The sequence below is a fragment of the Squalius cephalus genome, assembly GCF_949319135.1.
Source record: "Squalius cephalus genome assembly, chromosome: 1".
Classification (NCBI taxonomy): Eukaryota; Metazoa; Chordata; class Actinopteri; order Cypriniformes; family Leuciscidae; genus Squalius; species Squalius cephalus.
This window is the reverse complement of record NC_137122.1, coordinates 17,508,024-17,531,028: the sequence shown is the minus strand read 5'-3', so window position 1 is coordinate 17,531,028 and position 23,005 is coordinate 17,508,024. Positions and strand designations below refer to the sequence as shown.

General features: G+C 41.6%; 2 protein-coding genes across 2 annotated transcripts in view; both read left to right on the top strand.

Annotated features, from left to right (window-relative positions):
• LOC307163140 (uncharacterized protein) overlaps positions 1–23,005 on the top strand; it is a 444,167-nt gene that overhangs the window by 51,512 nt on the left and 369,650 nt on the right. The window lies entirely within an intron of this gene.
• Positions 12,238–23,005, top strand: part of LOC307166031 (uncharacterized protein) — a gene marked incomplete at its 3' end in the record, with an annotated part of 187,735 nt that continues 176,967 nt past the window's right edge. The window contains exon 1 of the mRNA XM_079884146.1: positions 12,238–12,343. The remainder of the gene's footprint in view (positions 12,344–23,005) is intronic.

Sequence of the window (23,005 nt, the reverse complement as noted above, 5' to 3'; positions counted from 1 at the left end):
AAAAGACGTTCCAAGAACCTTGTTCTAAGAACGTTTTCTATCAACGTTATAATGAGAAAGTTCATCAATCACAAATAACATCATAAAGACGTTCCAAGAACCTTGTTCTAAGAACGTTTTCTATCAACGTTATGAGAACGTTCATCAATCACAAATAACGTCATAAAGACGTTACAAGAAACTTGTTCTAAGAACGTTTTCTATCAACGTTATGATGAGAAAGTTCTTCAATCACAAATAACGTCATAAAGATGTTCCAAGAACCTTGTTCTAAGAACGTTTTCTATCAACTTTATGAGAACTTTCATCAATCACAAATAACATCATAAAGATGTTCTAAGAACCTTGTTCTAAGAACGTTTTCTATCAACGTTATGAGAACATTCATCAATCACAAATAACGTCAAAAAGACGTTCCATGAACTTTGTTCTAAGAACGTTTTCTATCAACGTTATGAGAACTTTCATCAATCACAAATAACGTCATAAAGACGTTCCAAGAACCTTGTTCTAAGAACGTTTTCTATCAACGTTATGAGAACTTTCATCAATCACAAATAACGTCAAAAAGACGTTCCAAGAACCTTGTTCTAAGAACGTTTTCTATCAACGTTATGAGAACTTTCATCAATCACAAATAACGTCAAAAAGACGTTCCAAGAACCTTGTTCTAAGAACGTTTTCTATCAACGTTATGAGAACTTTCATCAATCACAAATAACGTCATAAAGACGTTCCAAGAACGTTGTTCTAAGAATGTTTTTTTCTCAATGTTACAAGAACGTTAATAATGTTATATGAACGTTCCAAAAACATTATTTTAATAACGTTTTGTACTAACATTTACACAACTTTTAAAGAACGTTAGTGAAAGTTCTGGGAACGTTCCCTGTTAGCTGGGTAGTTGTTGTTGACACATTTTAAATGTGCATGATTGCATCTTTAAATAAATATTTAAAAATATATTCTTGTTTTTTATTCTGTCATCCTAAATTGTCTGTATATTCAAAGTCTTTATTGAAATTATAGCCTAGGCTGATTGCTCAAGACAACACAAGAACTTAGAGTTGCATGTTTTGAATGTTGCTTTACACTCAACTGAAAATCATTTTGATATACAACCCTCGTACTTCGAAGGTTATCATAAATGTTAAACTTAAGTTGCATGAACAGTTGTTTTCCCTTGCAGTGTTTTAGAATGTTGGTCAAATTAAGTGATAATTATTTAAATTGTATTGATGTGTAACCTCTAAAGTAAAGCTCATCCATTCACATCATCCTATTCATAAGTGAACACAAACGCACTGGTGTACATTACAAAGCAAGGTCCAACTAAAGTAATGTTATGCTTAGTTTTTGCAATAAGTAGTTTATTATTTGCATTTTCTGCTGTAGTAATATTTCCCTTTTCTGACCTCATTATGTTATAACAGCCAAGTTTGGTGACCAAATAATTACTACATCACATTATGGGTTAGGATTTGCTCCATGAATGTAGCTCTAAATTGAAACTGAGCTCTAAGCATTTTCACATATATAGGAACTTGTGGTTAAATGTTTTCCAGGAGTCTGAGATGTTTCTTGAAGGCATGCTCGTGCATTGAACAGTACTCAGGAAAAGAAACAAGGAAGCGGCCACTTTTATGTTTTAAGGCATAATTCAAAACAATGTAACAATCCAAAGGTAAGTGCACTTAACCGTAGTAAAACAGACAAAACGCTAGAACATTTATTAATTTGGTTTTATTTTTATTTGGCACAGTCAAATTTCTGATGGTGCATTGAAATCATGCTGTGGATGGAAGAAAAAAATAAAAACACGTTTCTTGTTTGGCCGGTTTACACATTTCCAATGGTCCCAGCCATAGCAACTGTCACATTCAATCTGGAAGAGACAGTGACATTATGAAAAATGAAATGAGCAAAGTTAGAAAAAAATAAAAAATAAAGAACAGATTAAAATACCCTAGAGTCAATGTTGTCCTGTGTGTGAGGATATTTGTCCCCACATGACAAGCATAGGTCGGACAGGTCTTCTGTGGAAACAAAGGCATCAAGGTATTTGTGTAATGATGCATATCACCAAGTAATATCATGTATAACTTGGGTTTTAAAAAAACCCCACCAGTTTGCTGTAGCACACACATGCCTATGTTTTGCCACATCAGAGCAACATCTGCATCAGTGCATGGAAACTCCAAACTGCCCCCATGTAGAACTGCTTCAGCAAACTACAAAGAGCATTGACAAAGCAAATCAACATTTTTATTAGTAGTACATATATATATACTGTATATACAATACTGTACCTTGCAGACAAATACACCACATGAATTCCCTTTGGATGCTGCGTGGTAATGTTTGACATTGCCACTTTGCGGTTGGAGTGCCTTTGCTGGCCATACATTCACTTTGGTAGAAGAAAAGAAGATTAATAAAAATAACAGACCAACATTTTGAATATCTTCATACATTTGTCCTTACCTTACAACCTTTCTGCAGTGAAGCAGTTTGCCTTGGCTTTCACCAAAGTAGTTTACATACAAAATTCTTCTTTCTTTGGGATATATCATCTGTCAAGATGGGGTCATGTATTAATGACTCACATTTAAGCCTTTGTACTTTACAGAGAAGGATGGAGAAAAAAAAGGAACAAACAAGGAGTGTCCAGTGGTCAGTCTCGTTAACTGACCCCACCAGCACATCATATGCCTCTAGATCCATCTACAGCATACAGGTATAAATGTGGCATTCCAATAACAGATTACCAAATTATCTGAGAACATGATAGTTACTTGTATGGCATCAGGATTTTTTGTTTTTTACCCTTTTCATCAAACTGGCCTTCCTCTTCCACATATTTGTGGCTTGAAAGGAATACAGGACAAATGCCCTGCCTGAATAATTCCTCACAAGGCAGGTCAGGTACGCATTAATACGCATTATTATACGCAGGTGGAAAAACAAGTTATTTGTGACATGCAAGATTTATTGTATAAAGATTTAAATTATGCAAAAGAAAGGGTATGAGTCTGCTGTTTTTGTCAATTTTAAGTTTTAATTTAAAATGTATGCGATTTTAATATAAGTGCATGGTTAAATATTTTACCACTTGCTTGAGCAACTTAATATATAATTATATAGAAGTAATGCATTGAATAATAGTTTGTTTAAATTGTGTTTAAACGTGAATACGTCTATTAAAGAGTATACGTATTAAGAGAATCGCAATGCTGACAAAAAACTTTTTCTTTTTTTTAAAATAAAATTTGCTGATAACTTCTGGATTTGAAATACAATGTGTTTGGGGTTACAGCCGCGGGTCAGTTACGCACTGCAAACGCAGCTTATGTGAAAGCACTTTAGCGCGTGCTGCTCCTGCACAGCATATGCACCGCAACACGCACCGCACACGCACTGCACACGTTATTCAGCTACACAATAGCATAAAGAACAAATATCTGGGAGGCTGAATAAGCTAAATTAACATAAGCCAGCGAGTCCAACAAGCAAGTTACCAGTAAACAAGTTCACCAAGCTCCCGCGATCTCATTCCTCATCATTTTCTTCATCATCCGTGTCGCTTCTGAACAACTCCGCCAACTAGAGCGCCCCCTCGCGGCTGTAGACGGTAATGTTTTCTCTTGGTTCATCTCAGTCTGAATTAATTTTGATATATAAGTCGCACCTGACTATAAGTCGCAGGACCAGCCAAACTATGAAAAAAAGTGCGACTTATAGTCCGGAAAATACGGTAACTGTATGACTACAGTATATGGTCTATTCTAAAAGCAAAATTACAGTGAACTACAGGAAATTGTATCAATCATGTTGATGCAGCACAAACCTCACTTTCAAGTTTCGCCCCAGGTTTGAGGCGTTCCAAATCCCAGGTAAAGACCTAGTATGGGCCAACTTTACTGCAAAGTAAAGAAAATGTACAAGTTTCCCACCCATTTTCCTTGCCCATATGTCTTGCAACACTACAGAGAGATAGAGAAGAAAATCTTGAACAAATGTTATTTACATGTAGGAGATATAAATTATGAAGGAAAACACATACAACATATACCTGAAGAACAAGGTATATGGGGGGAATGCTGTACGACCAACTGGGTGACAGGACTGGAGGTAGGCTGGGGGTCAAGGCCAGGTAAAGGTGGAGACTGGGTGGCAGGACTGAAGGTAGGATGAGGTGCAAGGCCAGGTAAAGGTGGAGACTGGGTGGCAGGACTGGAGGTAGGCTGGGGGTCAAGGCCAGGTAAAGGTGGAGACTGGGTGGCAGGACTGGAGGTAGGCTGGGGGTCAAGGCCAGGTAAAGGTGAAGACTGGATGGCAGGACTGAAGGTAGGCTGGGGGTCAAGGCCAGGTAAAGGTGAAGACTGGATGGCAGGACTGGAGGTAGGCTGGGGGTCAAGGCCAGGTAAAGGTGGAGACTGGGTGGCAGGACTGGAGGTAGGCTGGGGGTCAAGGCCAGGTAAAGGTGGAGACTGGATGGCAGGACTGGAGGTAGGCTGGGGGTCAAGGCCAGGTAAAGGTGGAGACTGGATGGCAGGACTGAAGGTAGGCTGGGGGTCAAGGCCAGGTAAAGGTGGAGACTGGATGGCAGGACTGGAGGTAGGCTGGGGGTCAAGGCCAGGTAAAGGTGGAGACTGGATGGCAGGACTGGGGGTAGGCTGGGGGTCAAGGCCAGGTAAAGGTGGAGACTGGATGGCAGGACTGGAGGTAGGCTGGGGGTCAAGGCCAGGTAAAGGTGGAGACTGGATGGCAGGACTGGAGGTAGGCTGGGGGTCAAGGCCAGGTAAAGGTGGAGACTGGATGGCAGGACTGAAGGTAGGCTGGGGGTCAAGGCCAGGTAAAGGTGGAGACTGGATGGCAGGACTGGAGGTAGGCTGGGGGTCAAGGCCAGGTAAAGGTGGAGACTGGATGGCAGGACTGGGGGTAGGCTGGGGGTCAAGGCCAGGTAAAGGTGGAGACTGGATGGCAGGACTGGAGGTAGGCTGGGGGTCAAGGCCAGGTAAAGGTGGAGACTGGATGGCAGGACTGGAGGTAGGCTGGGGGTCAAGGCCATGTAAAGGTGGAGACTGGGTGGCAGGACTGGAGGTAGGCTGGGGGTCAAGGCCAGGTAAAGGTGGAGACTGGATGGCAGGACTGGAGGTAGGCTGGGGGTCAAGGCCATGTAAAGGTGGAGACTGGATGGCAGGACTGGAGGTAGGCTGGGGGTCAAGGCCAGGTAAAGGTGGAGACTGGATGGCAGGACTGGAGGTAGGCTGGGGGTCAAGGCTAGGTAAAGGTGGAGACTGGATGGCAGGACTGGAGGTAGGCTGGGGGTCAAGGCCAGGTAAAGGTGAATTGAAAATGAATTAAATGGTCAATATTGATTTGGGGAATTTGTTTCCCTTCATCATCCACCACATCAATGGATTTGCCCTCCACTTTTATAACGGTGTATGGACCCAAATAATCTGGGTCCAGCTTGCCCCCCTTTCTCTGCTTGCTTCTGATATTCTGCCGCAGGACCCTGTCTCCAACCTGAATGTCAATGGCCATTCCTTTCTCCATTTTCCTTTTTTTAACTTTACCTTGCACATTTCTAATGTTGTCCAGCACAGTTTGAAAAATTCTGTCCTTAACTTAAGTTAATTACATAAGGTTAATCCAATGCCGTTTAGTTGAATGAGGTTAACAGTCTTAATTTTCAAAAAAAAAAAAAAAAAAAAACACCTCCCCTTTCCCTCTAAACCTCACTTATCGGGCTTATGCTACTCTGAATAATGCCTGAACGTTGTATCTTGAGCACTTCTTGCGCTGCTTTTTGTTTTTTGCCTCTTCATGATGACTCGCTTAATCTAGTCCTACTTTGTAAGTCGCTTTGGATAAAAGCGTCTGCTAAATGACTAAATGTAAATGTAAATGTAAAATGTAAATTTTGTCCAAAACAATTAAGTTAATTAAGTTCAATTATCCTAAAATTAATATTTTTACATTCAACCAAAACAAATCCAGTTTCACACAGCAAAACCTCCAGTTTTAAATGAACTCTCCTGGGAGTTTATAAGGCTCCAGACTCTTGCAGTGCGCAAGGGTTTATTTTTCTTTTAAGTAAAGAAAGAGTATTGCAATAAAAAGTATTTTTTTCTACTTAACCTATTGCAGTTCCCGTCGTTTAAGCATAGAATAACAAAAAACACTCCAATGTGCCAAGCCATACGACCCGAAAACCGCGGTTAAAAAAAACGAGTTATGTATTGAACTGTGGACTAACTGTATCCCTAGTAATGTTACAAAAAAAGTAGCGTAGTGTAAAAAGTATCGTAGTGCGTCATGGCGTAACGTAAATATCAGCAGTATGACGCATTACTCGCATAAGTTGCGCTTTACACTGATATTGGATCTGTATGTTCATTTGGCCGGAAGCTAGTTATTTTACTTATTACATTTTTAAATATGAATATTTTTCTTACACAAACTCGTTGCTTTGTTCAGACGGCCTTTATTAACCCCGTGGAGCCGCTTGGAGTTCGTTTACGATGGATGGATGCACGTTTTTGAACTTCAATCTGTTGGTTGCAATCCACTGCCATTATAAAACATGGAAGAGCCAGGATATTTTTTTTTAATATAACTCTGATTGTATTTATCTGAAAGAAGAAAGTCATATACACCTAGGATGGCTTGAGGGTGTGTAAATCATGAACTAATTTATTTTTGAAAATCAACTACTCATTTAAGAAGCTAATAACTACACTTTTCTCAGAAGACAAAATAAGTACAATTTACCTTGTTCATCCAATTCCAAAAGTTTACACCCCCAGCTCTTAAACCATTGTGTTTCCTTCTTGGGCACCAGATTGTCTGCATTGTTTTCTGTAAGAAATATTGTGGAACCCTGATGTTGCTTAAAATAATATGCAGAGGAAACCAAAGTCCCATGTTTGGTGGTCCCTCTGTAACTTACCTTAATAGTATTCCAAAGTATTTAAATTAAGTTACAAAACTTGTGTAATGTAACAAAATACATTACAAAGTACTTTTTAAAGCATGCATTTTGTAATCTGTTGTGAAATACATTTTAAAAGTAACCTTCCCAACCCTGCAAAAAAATAATACTTTGTTAAAGTATGTTGGGAAAATCTGTACTTTACTTGAGTTTTTATAGACAAGTTTCCCGGGCACTTCCGGTTTACTTCCTGTTTCTGCCAAGAACTTCCGGCGCAGGCTGAGTAGTGGTGTAAAAATGGCTTTGGAATGGCAACATTCGACCGAAAATCTTATTAAAAATGGTGTTTTGACCGTTCCGCATCGAAGTAAGGTAACATCATGGGCGGACAACATGTCGATATGGCCCAGCATCACAACATCCAAGATCTTTTCTTATTTTATTGATTCCATGGCGGTGGATGGGAACGCAATTAATAACCTGAAAAGCTCTGAGGCGTTTCAGTACCTCCATTCCGACAAAGTGGGCTGTGTACTTTTACACGATATGGGTAGTTTAATTTACCTAAAGGCCGATGTTCAACCAAGCCAGTCCGTTAACAATTCAGCGCATAACGCCTGGGTTTTGGTTACCAAGACGGGAGATGTGGAGACTGCAGGCTGTACCTGTATCGCCGGACCCGGACGTTCCTGTAGCCATGCAGCCGCCGTGCTTTGGAAGGTACGTTAGCCCATCTTATGCTTGTATTAAGATGTTTGTATGTATCCGTGTGTTAATCTATAACAGAACACGAAGAGTAATACAAATAAAAAGTAATCCCCTCTAGCCTGCCTGCCTAGCATTTTAAATGCTCGTTGATCGGCGCTGATAGGAAGAGAGACACTTTGCATACATTGCGAGTTACTTTTACTTTTAGAGTTACTTTTAAGACAACAGCAAGGTGTTTACAGTGAGCGCAGAATGCGGGGGTGTTTGACAGTGCTTTAACCCTTGTATGTGTGTGTGTGTGTGTGTGTGTGTGGTTTATGAGGACACAACTGTGTATAATGACGTGGGTATTACAACGTAAACATGGTTTATGAGGACATCTGTGTTCTCATAAACCAAACGGCTAAAAAACATACTAAATGGTGTTTTTTGAAATTCAAAAAAGCCCAAAAGTTTGGTAGGTTTAGAGGTAGGGTTAGTTTTGGGGGATAGATTATACAGTTTGTACATTAGAAAAACCATTACGCCTATGGAGAGTCCCCGCAAACCACATATCCAAGTGTGTGTGCGTGAGTATGTGTGTGTGTGTGTGTGTGTGTGTGTATATATGTGTGTGTGTGCGTATGCATGTGAGAGAGAGATTGTGTCTAAGTTTATTGTGCAAACGTGTAACCATATCGTATCATTTATCACTTTATTAAATGTTATTTATTTAATATTTAATTATATTTTATTTTATTCTTTTATTATTCTTTTCATATTTTTCCAGATTTGTTTTATATAAGTCTAAATAAATTCAGGCATTAAGGGGTTAAACAATGATGTTGATGGCTGCAGGCCCAGCTCATTGTTTTGAAAAGTAACAAAAACGCTCTACCTTCATCATACCCTTTTTATTTTGATTTACAAAATGTTTTCTCTAAAAGAAGTCAATTGTGCTGTGATGCTCAAACCATTATTTAAAAAGTGTGTGATTTTGTTTCTATCTGTCTGCAGGTAGAAAATGCTGTGAGGCAAGGGAAGACAGGGCTTGCCTGCACTGATGTGCAGAATTGCTGGAATGCCGGGACAAAAAGCAATACTGGGCAGCAAAAAATCAGAGATGTGTCTTTCCGAAGACACAGCAGAAGTAATCTATACCAACCAGCATCACAGGCATCCTCCTCCAGCATAGTCTCTACACCTAGTCGCAAGGTAAAAGTCCATGAGACACTGGAAGAATGGCAAAATTACTGTCTCTCCACACCAATAGCGGCACTTTTTACTGCACCTGGCAGTGGACTAATGCAGCTCACTTTTAACACCAGCCTCCCTGCTCAGTCTGCCGAGACATCAAAAGCTCCACTGTCCCTACATCATGGTGATCACAACACACAACTTGAATGTGAGAAATGTAGGGCATTCTACACCACATACATTGACATGACCACAACCCAATTTATGTACATTGAGCAGCACACAAAAGAACAGAGCAGGGAACAACTGTGGCATGACATGTGACGGGTACGGATAACAGCAAGCACAGCCAAGAATGTGCCAGTTCGGGCTACCACAGCACCAGACAAATTCTTGTCTGAACACCTCCATCCTACCTTTCACGGTAACGCGGCAACCCGGCAAGGAGCAGAGGGTGAAGAGCACGCCAGGCAATACCTGCAAGACCAAGGTCATGACATTGATGTGAAAGGTTTGGTGGTTTGCCCGAGTGAGCCATGGCTTGCTGCGAGTCCGGATGGTGTCATGAACAAAGACACACTACTGGAGATCAAGTGCCCTGTCTTAGTCAAAAACCAGTCCCTTACTGAAGCACTTGCTGCTAAAAGCAGTGAGATCAAACGCATGCCCACAGGGGACTTCCATCTGTCCTTCAATGGGCCAAAGGGATATTACATGCAGGTGCAACTGGGCATGCACTGCACAGGGCTACGGCAAGCCTTGTTGGTGATTTGGAGTAACACTGAATGTCTGCAGCTCAACGTGCTCTAAGACCAAACCTTTGTTGAGGGACATATCTCAAGGCTACACTCCTTCTATTTCACCCACATGTTGCCAAAAGTTGTCGATGACTTCGATGATGGAAGGCTGGAGTTGTGCTCCAGATACATGGATGTTGTCAAATCAGCATGACCTGCTTATGTGTACTGGGGTTATTAGTCATTCCTTTTTTAACCCCTTGTCCCCTGTTGTCACAAATTTGTGTCAAATCCTGTCTAGCTTTTATTTATTTTTATCAAACTGATTTATTTTATTTATTTTCTTTTACTTTTATTTATTTTTAATATCAGTCACTTATCATTTATCTTTATTTATTAATTTTATTTATTTAATATTTTATTTTATTCCAGTCTTTTTCTTTTTGTAATATTTAGAGATTTTTTCCTGTATTTACTTTGTTTTTATTTAATTATAAAAAAATTCAGCCATTAAGGAGTTAATGAAATTGTCCCTTTGTTATGGAATAGGATCAATAAAAATGAATTCATTTCTTCTCAAAAATCAAATTGTTTATTGTCATGTGTCAATATTTACAATACAAGAAAAAGAATAGCACTCACACAAGTTTTTCTTAGTTAAAACTCTGTTTTGTCTTAATAATCACAACACCAGAAAGGGAACAATAACAATACATTTACACAGGTTTTTCTAGCTGAAATTATTTATATATATACATATATAAAATAAAATAAAAGGAATATGTACAATTAAAAAAAAACAAAAAAAAAAAAAAAAAAACTGCAGGTGACCCAGGTTTTACTTTTCATAGGGACTTACACCTCATGTGGCAGTCGGATGAGTCTGGACCTCATGTTTGCTAAAGCAGCACATATGGTAAGAATCTTGTCCAACCTCGGGGTCATGGAGATGGGGACAGTTTGGGACAGAATTTTGAAGACTTTAAGTCTTCGGATTGCCCTCTCTACATGTATACGGACATTGGCCACTCGTCTAGTGCGCGTTACCTCCTCATTGGTCAATTGACCACGCTTGTGGGTAAAGGCAGGAATATTCAATTTCACCTTCCTTTCATGTAGTACATCTCGAATCGTGAAACCCCTGTCAGCCATTACCTCATCACCAGGCCTTAGGGCCTCCAGAAACCCACTGTTTATAGTGATGAACTTATCACTGCTTTTACCAGCATAGGCCTCTGATATAAACATTATCAGCCCATGAGGTGACACAGCAACAAGATATTTGGCAGTATTGGTTCCCTTGTAATGACTGAAAGTGGCACTCCTACAGTTAAGGTTTGTAGCTCTCTGAATAGCCGTTTCAGCACAATCGATGATGCAAGTGGTCTGGGGGTGGTTCTTTTTAAAGGATGGTGGCATGTTAGCACGAATAACACTTCTTGGCAGCCAGGCAACCATGGGCTCAAGCTGCTCACCCAATGTATCAATCCAGTGAGCAATCACCTTACTTACTTCACCTTTAGACACTTTAAAGCGCTTTGCCACATCCCCTAACACAAGGTTCAGTTTCAGTTTCATGAGGGTCATCAGTATTTGGTCAACAACAGGAATACTACATGATGGTTTACTAAATGGCAACATCGTTTTCACCAAAGTAAAAAAATATACCAGACGCAGTCCTGTGTTAGCAGCGAGGTATCATCATCCAGGAGCATATCATCAGCCACAGTCTGACCCCCAGTCTGCGTCGATTTGTTCACTTGGTCCAACTTTGCCGCGTAGCTGTGGTCAGTTTTTGTTAGGTCCTCCCATTGTGTTGCAGCATCTTTAAACTTCGGCTCGATGCACACTTCTAAAAGACAAACAGCATAAACTATAAATGTATATAACCTACTAACACAGGACAGAGACACATATATCAACAGTCGAACTTATGCTGCAAACTTTAGCTAACCAGAAAAATATCAAGATACACTTACCATCCGATTGCGTGTCACTTGTGTTTCTGTCGAGTTTACGTCTCTTTTGCTGGGGAGGTCGCTCGTATCCCAACCAAAGTTCCGGGAAAGGGTTTTCCTCAGTGGGCTTTTTATCAATGAAGTGATAAGAACAAACAAAAAGTCTTTTGGGCGGATTCTTCAACTTCAAAGCCGCTAGCCACTTCCGAGTTTCAACATCTGTTTTTGGTTTCTCATACAACGCATACGGGGGAGCACATCCACATTGGCGCCTTGTAGATGGTTGATGGTCGAAACATTCTCCTTCCGACCAAACATTCAGCAATCGCCACGAGTTGTTGCAACCGCGAACAGCACAATATGTCCCGGAGCCGTGTCGGCGTGTAACACCATCCATAGTTTACTTTTTCTGCACGCTAATCAAAGACAGTAAAAGACGCTAACTCGCTAACCGGAAGTAATTGGCAGACACAACCGGAAGTCGTTGGCAGAGTGAAAGGCTAATGGCGGCCCGCCTATTTCACTCAGGAAACTTGTCTATAAGAAGCCTCTCCCTCAGAAATACACGACGGGCTCTGATTGGTCAGCTTGGCCCAGTGTGTTGTGATTCGCTAAGCGCCTAGTTCACGCTGTCCGGAATCGTCACGCCGTTACCATAACAGCAGATGCATGTGCTCCGGTGTATTGTAAACACAGGTCAATTTTGCCTTATCAATTTCAGCCCGAATCAGATTTAGAGAATATTATTGGAGAGGAATCGAGCAGAGCTTGTGCACGAACGGCTGTTACAGGACGTTTCAGAAAGGTATGTTTTTGGTTTTTTTGTAGATGTCTCATTCTTTTATATACACTGTTATTTGTAAACGCTAAGTTACTGCTATGCTACTGTTTATGGTAAAACACACAAAAAGTTCATACAATCGTTCTAACTCATAATATTACAATCCTAGAAGGGATTATTTGATCATCTCTCTCTCTCTCTCTCTCTCTCTCTCACACACACACACACACTCTCTCTCTCTCTCTCTCTCTCTCTCTCTCTCTCTCTCTCTCTCACACACACACACACACACACGCACACACATGCGCGCGCACACACACACACACACACACACACACATTCTCTCTACAAAACAAATGTAGGCAAATATATGTCAGAACTATGAGCACATTACGAGACTAACCATGGTTTACCACAGTAAAAAAACAGTTTAATGTAACGTTACTGCAGCCATGATAGAATTAGCCTATTTTATGCCATAGACATAACCTCTTCTCACATTAAGACAAACAGATAAACTAGGGTATTTGTATTAGCCTATCTGACATACTTTTGACAGTAATATATTATTTATCCACAGCCACAAATCTAACACTAAACTGAAAAGGGTATTTTAGTTTTGTAATATAACTGTATAGGAAACAGTGCAACAAATAAATCTAGGGATATAAAAAACTATATATGAATAATATTTTAAAAATCTCTTTAAAACTTAATTTCCCAGAAACAATTTTGTTAAATAAAAGGCATTTCAGTTTTTAAATATGAAAGTGCAACAGTAACTTATACTCAATCTAAGTAGCCCTTTAAAGCACTAAGTGCAGCCACAGTGTAGTGAAAGTTTTTACTCAATATAGTGAAGTTTCAGCTATAGGCCTATTAGATATTTGAATGCAGTGTAAAGTTTAATTGTGTATTAAGAAATAGCCTTGTTTTAGTGGACTCGATTAAAATAAGTTCAGGGTACTCATAACTAACTAGCTAACTAACTTAATTTAATTGAGGTAATCTGTGTCCTCAAATGAAATGAGTTAGCTTAAGCTAACTAATGTTAACAAATACAACTTTTCATTTAAATAATGTAGGCTACTAAATGGTGAAATTAACATTAATAAAGATTAATAAATGCTGTAGAAGTGCAGTTTATTAATAGTTAATGTTAACTGATCTAGTTAACTAGAGTTTAATAAATGGAACCTTATTGTAAAGTGTTAGGCTACCGATTTTGTTATACACCGAACCGATTCAGTGTTGGACAGATCAGTTGTTTTAACCATTCATTAAAGTGAATCGGTTCAAAGGAGTCATTAGTTTGCGAATCGGACGTATCATTAGCAGACTTGTACGCGTTGTGTGATTATCCCGGCAGTTTTAGGACATTGCACAAGATTTGTCAACAAAGAAAACATTTCATCATTGGATAGGTTTTGTTTAGTTTATTGAAAGTGTTTTTTATATCAGCTGAATGGGCGGAACGCTTTTCAGAGAAGAAGGAAAGGTAAAAAAGTTTTTTTTTTGCACAATTCACACCCAGCGGTAGCCTAATTCAGGAAAAAAAATATCCGAATGCTCCACGTGAAACCTCGTTCTTCCGATCTTTTACCATTGTGTCAATTCTCAATTGATTCAGATTAATAAGCGCGAGGGAGTGAGAGAGGGCAAGACAGTTTGAAGATGCGCGCGCGACCGGGCCTCTCTCTCTGCTCGTTCTTTCAGTAATGTGCGATTTTCCTCAGACATACGTTTTTCTCCCACACAAAAACAGAATTTTATTCCAAATATGTAAAATTCCGCGTTGACACTAGATTCCGCGTTAATTTGCCAATTCCGCGATTCCGTCCGCGATTCCGTGATCGCGGAAATTATAGGGCCCTACTATAGGCAGCTCAACAAAGTCACGAAAAAGGATTCATACCCCCTGCCTAGAGTGGACGAGTCCCTCGACTTGGTAGCTGGTTCATCATGGTTCTCCACCCTTGACTTGAGGAGCGGCTACTGGCAAGTGCCATTGTCCCTTGAGTCTGCTCCAAAAACCGCGTTCCGCACAAATAGAGGCCTCTGGCAGTTCAAGGTCCTTCCGTTCGGACTCTGCAACGCTTCTGCCACGTTCTAATGGCTCATGGCAGGAGTGCCTCGCCATGAATGTCTTGTATACCTGGATGATCTCTTAGTCCAGTGTTTCTCAACCGGGGGTACGTGGACCCCAAGTGGTCCGTGGCATAATAGCAGGGGGTCCGTAAAACCATTTAAAAATATATATATTTTAAATATCCTAAATTTATTTTTTAGCTTTATTGTTTAGTATTACTAAAACCAGAATTAAGGTTGAAATTACAAATTGTTTTAAATGACCTCATTTATTTTTGCCGCGATTTTCCGCCATTTTACTCAATCCAGTATGTTTACAGCGCGTTGATTTCAGTCAGAGAACTGTCACATAGGGGAGAGCAGCAATCATGGACAGGTGGCTTAAAAAAAAATGATGGGCCATCTACCAGCGGGTCTGACACAAGACAGGAAAATTCCAGCCCACCAGAAAAGCGAATTAAAAAGGACAGAACAAAAGCACGTCAATATCAAGACAGTTACAAAATGTTTGGGTTTACCATGACAACGACTGAGCCTCCACAGCCATTATGTTTTCTGTGTGGTGAGGTCCTGTCTAACCACGCAATGAAACCATCCCATTTACAGCGACATCTGACAACGAGACATGCTTCATATGTAGGTAAATCTGCAGACTTTTTCTACAGAAAACTTTCCGAATTTCGGAAAGGTCAAGACACACTAAAAGAGGCAACACAGATGAACAGTTCTTCCCTGCTTGCTTCATATGAGGTATCTTTGCTTGTAGCCACATCGAAAAAACCATACTCAGTTGCTGAGGAATTAATTGTGCCAGCAGCTGCCATCCTAGCAGAAACAATGTTAGACAAGAAGGCAGCAGATGCAATTAAAACGGTGCCTTTATCTAATGACACTGTATGCCGTCGGATTGATGATATGTCTGCGGATATCCTTGCGCAAGTGGTGGAAAAATTAAAGCGGTCTGACTATTTTGCTTTACAATTAGATGAGTCAACTGACGTTCGTGGCAAATCACAACTGGTAGCGTTTGTTCGCTTCAAGGACACAGATAATATCACCGAACATATTCTTTTCTGCAAGCCAATGCTGGCCAGAACTACTGGCGAGGATGTTTTTAATGTTGTGGACTCTTTCTTCATGGAGCACTCGTTGAACTGGCAGCGCTGCTCGCATATCTGCACGGACGGTGCAGCGTCAATGACGGGGCGCACCCGTGGATTCCTCGCACGCGCAAAAACAGGTAAACCCTGGCATTAAGACAGTTCACTGCATAATTCCTTGTTAATGCTAGAGCTGAAAAAGTGAGCATTCTGCAGACAGTACAGGCACACTTGGACAAAATTTCCTCTGAGTTCAGATCATATTTTCCTGACATTGAGGTTCATAATTCTGCACTTGACTGGATAAGGAACCCTTTTGTGGCTACCTGCACCCAGACCGCTCCTGTTACTCTCCAGGAAAGACTTATTGATTTGTCCTCAGATAGGGGTTTGAAAATAATGTTTTCAGAAACATCACTGACACAGTTTTGGTGCAATGTTGAAAAGGAGTACCCTGATGTTGGGAAACATGCTCTGTATGAACTGCTGCCTTTTGGATCAACCTATCTGTGTGAGGTCACATTTTCAGCCATGGCACACATAAAAACAAAACAGAGAAACAGACTCAGCTTGGAGAGGAACCTTATTGCTGCTGTTGCTACACTTCACCCCAGGATGCAAAAGCTTATTTGTGATAAACAGGTGCAAATTTCACATTAAACAAAAGATTCAAGCAAAATAACATTCAGATGGACGTGTTAAAAAGTTAAAGCCAAATTAGATAGATGGCAGTGTTGAAACTGTTCCATGTGTTGAAAGGGAATGTTGTTCCAAAGAATTGGTTGTAGATGAAGCATGTGTTGTGTAATTTTAATGCAGTAAAATGAAATTTTAGTATTAAAAAAGTGTAAATTTTACAAAAGAAAGTAACATTCAAATGGACGTTGTTAAAATATTAATCTCAAATTGGACATTAATGGACATGTAATGTTTTACAGAATGCAGTAGAATATTGTTCTGAAATTGACAATGTTGTTGTGATTGATTGTGTAATGTGTTGTGCCATTTCAATGCAATCAAATTAAATGGCCAGATGCAATTCTAGTTGCCAGTCATTAAAAAAAATGTAATTAATTAACTTGCATTCACTGATATTGCATTCATAGCGTTTAACTGTGAAAATCATTGTGGTTGGAAAGAAAACAGTGGATGGCGGATGAGAACTGGGGTAGGGGGTCCATGAGGCTGGTTTCAGATATTATGGGGGTCCAATACTCCAAAAAGGTTGAGAAACACTGTTTTAGTCCATGGCGATTCGTTTGAGGTAGCACTTGATTCCCTCCGATGGGTTCTGGGAATAGTGGCAGCAGCAGGCCTGAAACTGCATCCAGATAAATGCCACTTTATGAGGCGGGAGGTTGAGTTCCTTGGACACAAGTTGGGGAGGGAAGGCATAGGCACTCTGGAGGACAAAATACACACCATTAGAGACTGGCCAATCCGTACAGACTAGTGTTGTCAAAAATATCGATATTTCGATAAATATCGATACTGAAATATCTGAACGATACCAATACTAATGTCCTGAAGTATCGATACTCCCATACTAGCTGAGCTGTCACTTTAATTTCTCTTCAAAGGCGCGTTGACAAACAACACACATGACCGCACTCGTCTCATTCGCTCTGGTTAAATAGCAAAAGTGAAGTGAATGGAAAGATGGCGAGTGCGGCGCCCTCGCGACCGGCTTTGGTTGATAAAGAACACCGCGAGCGGGCATGTCGGAGAATAGCGCGGACACACCGCGAGCGGTGACACATCGCGAGCGGTCATGTCGGAGAAAAGCGCGGACACGCGTTAAAAACACATTGCGAGCGGGCATGTCGGAGAATAGCGAGGACACGCGCTTCACACTGCGAGCGGGCTGCGGGCACCCAAAAGATTGTTTGGCTATCAATATCCCTCACATCACTCATTTTTTTTTAATTCTGAAAACAGACTTAACGAACAAGCTCCAGGGGGACATGTACATTTAGCAGCATGTATCTGTATGCTAGGCCTACTCAGCATCAATGGGTCACCTCTTCTTGAATTCCCCTATAACTAACTGTAACTCCTCTGTAACTTCTCATTTTAACTTTTCTGAAACATTAACCAAGATGGCCTAGTATTGTTGTTATGAGTGTGTTGTCTCTTTTTTTCAATGTAATTCTTAAAGGGTCATTCCACCCGTGGAGACATGAATGTGTATTGAAAGTGGGTCATTTATGTAGAAGAAATGTGAAATTATTTTTGAATTTGGAGCTTTCTAGACTGAGAAAAGCCAGAAAATGTATTTTTGGCTCTTGTGGATGAAAGACAACAACTCCCAGAATGCACTTGCTTCGCTGCCCTACAAGGCCACTCCCAAGCCACGCCTACCGGTAAGACAGCGCAGTTGAAAACAACAAGGCAAGGCTAGGCTACGAGTGAGTATCCGTGACGAGTTTGCCCAAAATGTCCGGGATTCGGCTTTTGCGTTCTACAGTTGCCATTCATCATGTTTACTGTGGCGAGCAGGACGAGGCTGAGGGGCGCGGGAGAACGGCGCGAGGCCGGTGGCGTGATTACTGACGACCGACACCTGTGAGGCACTTAGGGTGACCACCTGCTAATAAGCCCAAGGGGGGACAAGGGGTATGTTTCTGAGGGACAATGTGGGACACTGTCTGGCGCGGCGGTGCCCCACTGGCAGACTCACTGATAGTGGTTTACCCATTTCTAGCACATACCACCTTACATGGTATTAATAATGCCCTATTCTCCTAAACGTGTAATTGCTGATGTATGCTCATGAATAGGCCAACCACCAATGTGTATTTTTTTTCTAAATAAAGACTCATAATATTTTGAACATTCAATGAATTGACAGACTATTTAATTTTATTTATTTTTCATTACAATTTATTTACTTTAAATAAATTATAATATAAAATTATAGGATTAACAGGAATTGTAGTTGCTCAACACCACAGGAACAGTTAAAAAAAAAAGTATTTAAAAAAAAAACGATTGACATCGTATTCCCCTCCATGGGCCCTATTTTAACGATCTGAAACGCAAGTGTCAACGCGCAAAGAGCAAGTAACTTTGTGGGCGGGTCTTGGCGCTGTTGCTATCTTCCCGGCGGGATAAATGACTCTTGCGCCAGGCGCAAATCTAAAATGGGTTGGTCTGAAGAGCTTCATTATTCATAGGTGTGGTTTGGGCGTAACGTGAAATAACATTCCCTTTAAGAGCAGGCGCGCTTGTTCTAAAGCGGATTCCTATTATAACGGCGGGTTTGCCAGACGCACGCGAGGAGCGGTTCACAGCCGAGGAGAGCAACGCTCTCGTCAGGGACGTTGGGGATGGAGAAACCCACCCAAATTAACTTCGGTTAAAAAGGCGTATGATAATTTGGGTAAATGTGTAAGCTAGATGTATGCTTTTATAATAAATTATCTATCTATCTATCTATCTATCTATCTATCTATCGTAATAATGTATGATTTGCAAAAATGAAAACTGCTGCTTCTGTGTAGATGAGAGAATCAAAGTGTATGCGCGTTGTGCACACGCTACATTGATTATGGCCAAGCATGCGCCCTTAAAATAGCATATGAATAACATGCGCAACGCGCCACTGACTTTAAACCATTTTTTCCTGGTTAGTGGCGCAACTGTTTTCTAAACCTGCAAAATAGCATGAAGGAACGTTTGCGCTGGAACACGCCTCCTTTTTTGCGCTGAACCGCCCAGGGAGCGCAAGTTCATTCCCTAGTTTAGCGACGTGCTTCTGTGGAGGAAAAAACGCGCTTTGCGCGGGTGCAAAATAGGAATGATACATGCGTCGGTGTACAAAGTCAATTGCGCTGGGTGCAAGATAGGGCCCCATGTCCTATTGAGAAGGACGTTTTGCAAAGGTAACAAAAAGCCCTCTCGGTATCCCCCTCAACACCTTTCAGCCACAAATATTAATTTCCCCATTCTTTCTTGTACCCACACCTTCTCTTTTTAATTGATGATGGCGTTGCCTCTCAGACTCAGTCTCTTTCTCGAATTTTTCGAATTGGAAAGCGCGCATCTAAAAGTTCCTTCCTTCCCAGACTGCGTGCGCTGTCATGACAATAGCGAAAAAGTTGACAACAACCTAGTCAGCAGACAGTTCAACTGAGGGGTTTGTGTGGCAACAATAGCATGCTGAAATGTCAAGTAATGCTCGTTTGTCTGCTTGGGGCTCGAGGATATAAAGCGACCAACTTTTTTTTGAGCAAGCATAGATTATGCGTGACACGGTCTAAAGTTGCGTGACGCGTGAATTGGGCTTCAAACGCTGTGCGCGCACGCGCTACGCGGGACGGGTGGTCACCCTAGAGGCACTGTTCTCGTATCTCGCACGGAGCAGCAGGTATTTTCTTAGCAATGGTAAAACACACATCAACCGATCACGCCACCGGCCTCGCGTCTTTCAACCGATCACGCCACCGGCCTCGCGTCTTTCAACCGATCACGCCACCGGCCTCGCGTCTTTCAACCGATCACGCCACCGGCCTCGCGTCTTTCTCCCGCGGCGCTAGCCTCGTCCTGCTCCCTGTATTACTGTACTGATGAGCGCGCCTGTGAGATGCACCGGTCTCATGGGCTATCTCTCACGGAGGTGCGGGTATTTTCTTAGCAATGTTAAAACGCAAATCAACCGATCACTTGTTTAGCATTCATGTAAACATTACATTCAGATTCACCAATCGGGGTGAATTCAGTTAGATTGAAACAAAAGGTGAGCATGTTAAAAATGAATGGCGACCGCAGAAAGCAAAAGCTGAATCCCGGACATTTTTGTCGATCTCGACGGCCGGACATGTCCAGGAAAAAGAGTATGGTAACCCCAACTACTCAGCTTTCTTCGTCCCTGTTTTCTGCAGGTTTCTGCCGTTGAAATCAAACGCATTAGCACTGATCTGTGATAGGTCTGTTAGCGCATTAGGTCCAACCCCCTATGGGCGGGTTTGAAAGGGTGGATCTAGTGCTTGTAGTCTTAACAGAAATCCCCCCCTCTTACACTTCCTCCTACAATGACGCAAAATGACGATTTTTGCATCATTGTAGGAGGAAGTGTAAAGAGGTAAATACAGATTTCTCTCGTCTCGGGGGAAAATGAAAAAATGTTGCATGACCATTCAATAGTATGACTGGGTTTCTAACAATGCAAAGCTTAATGCAAATGGGTGGAGTGTCCCTTTAAAGTTAATATATTCTGACTGAGGAATCTTAGAAGTAAATATTTTAACTGTGGTCAAATGTAAATTAACTTGTGCCTATTTAACTTTATTCAAAAAAATATTATTTAATTCTGCAATTTGCCTTGATTAGCGATTATCATCAATTTGATTATTACACAGATATAATTAAACTAAACTGAGCTAGACAATGACATCTCTGAATTCAATAATGAAATGCCTTTAACTGAAAATTGAATGTTTAATCTTATTATAATACATTACTGACACTCTATCCTCCAATTTGATACTGTAAAGTGCTTTGACACAATCTTTATTGTTAAAAGCACTATATAAATAAAGGTAACTTGACTTAGTTCATGTCGATCCAGTGAGCATTGTTTTCGCCTGTGATGCACGCACGTTTGTGTTTAAATCTGTTCATCAAATAACGTTAATGTATTAACCAGCATTTATGACCGATAAACAATGCATTTGTTACAGTATATTTTAATCTTTGATAACAGTAGGTAATAAAAATACAACGGCTCATGTTAGCTCTGGTCCAATGAAAAATATTAACAGATAGAACTCAGGACATTTTTGTAAAATATACCTCATTTTCATGTTCTAGGTGTGTTATATTCAGCTTTAAATAAATAAAAATACCCCCTTAATATTGTGGCAGTTTTTTTCTCCGTGGTATCGAAAATGGTATCGAATATCGATATTTTTTAAGGTATCGTATCGAAGTTAGAAATTCTAGTATCGTGACAACACTACTACAGACATGAGACAACTGAAGAGTTTCCTGGGGCTCGCCTCTTACTATAGGAGGTTTGTAAGGGGGTTTTCATGCATAGGGGTGCCGCTCTTCCACCTCCAGCAGAAAGACCATGTTTTCGTCTGGACTGACGAGTGCCAGAAGGCATTCGATACCCTTCAGCAAGCGTTGATTGAAGCTCCAGTCCTTGTTCCACCCGACACCTCTCTGCCTATTGTTTTAGACATGGACGCAAGCAACGTTGGCATGGGGGCAGTGTTATCGCAGAACAGACCAGATGGGGAGAAGGTGGTGGCATACTTTAGCAGGGTCTTTAACAAGTGTGAGAAACGCTATTGTGTAACCAGACGTGAGCTCCTTGCAGTGGTAATGGCAGTGAGACACTTCAAATACTACCTGTGCGGCACACCATTCACGATAAGGACAGACCATGCTGCTCTTCAATGGTTGATGTCTTTCAAAGAGCCTGAAGGTCATGTGGCCCGATGGCTGGAAGAACTCCAGTCATACGACTTCTAAGTAGTTCATAGACCCGGGTCTAACTACGCCAACGCCGAAGCTTTGTCTCGTCGCCCCTGTGCCGCCGAGGGATGCAGTCACTGTGAAAGGAGAGAGGCGCAGGAGAGGGAACTGTGTCTGGGGAATGAGCCAGCACAGCCTGCATGTGGAGCATTGAGGGTGTTTGATACACCAGAGTGGAAGTTGGAGCAGGAGCAAGATGAGGATCTGAGGCCTGTTCTACGCTGGCTGGAGGCACAGCAGAGACCCTATTGGGGGGATATTACGGGCTGCTCGTTGGGCACAAAGGGACTGTGGTCCAAATTTAACACACTGAGGCTGAGTGAGGGAGTGCTCCAGCGAGCATGGAAGGAGCCTGCCACTGGGGAGAACTGATGGCAAATAATAGTGCCCAAAACACTGAGGGAAGCAGTGTTAACCGCTTGTCATGGGAGTATGGGGTCCGGCCATTTCGGGGTGTCCAAAACGCTCCGCCGCCTTCGCCAGGGGTTCTACTGGGGCCAGCATAGAAGGGACGTGGAGGATTTCTGCCGCAGATGTGATGCCTGTGCAGCTTATAAGGGCCCTCTCGATCAATCTCATGCCAAACTTCAACAGCAGGCTGTAGGAGCACCAATGGAAAGAGTAGCTGTGGACATCATGGGCCCCTTCCCTGTCACTGAAAGAGGTAACCGGTTCGTCCTCACTGCTATGGACTACTTCACAAAGTGGCCTGAGGCCTATGCAATACCGAACTAGGAAGCAGAGACGGTGTCTGATGCACTGGTGGAGGGGATGTTCAGCAGGTTCGGTGTGGCAGAGGTCATTCACAGTGATTAGGGGAGAAATATTTAATCCAAGCTGTTTGCGGCCCTGTGTGAACGGCTTGGCATGAAAAAAACTCGCACAACGCCCCTGCACCCCCAAAGCGATGGCCTGGTTGAAAGATTTAATAGGACCTTGGGTCAACAGCTAGCTATCCTTACAGCTGACCATCAGCGGGACTGGGACACTCACCTCCCTTTCATTCTCATGGCCTACAGATCTGCGGTACAGGA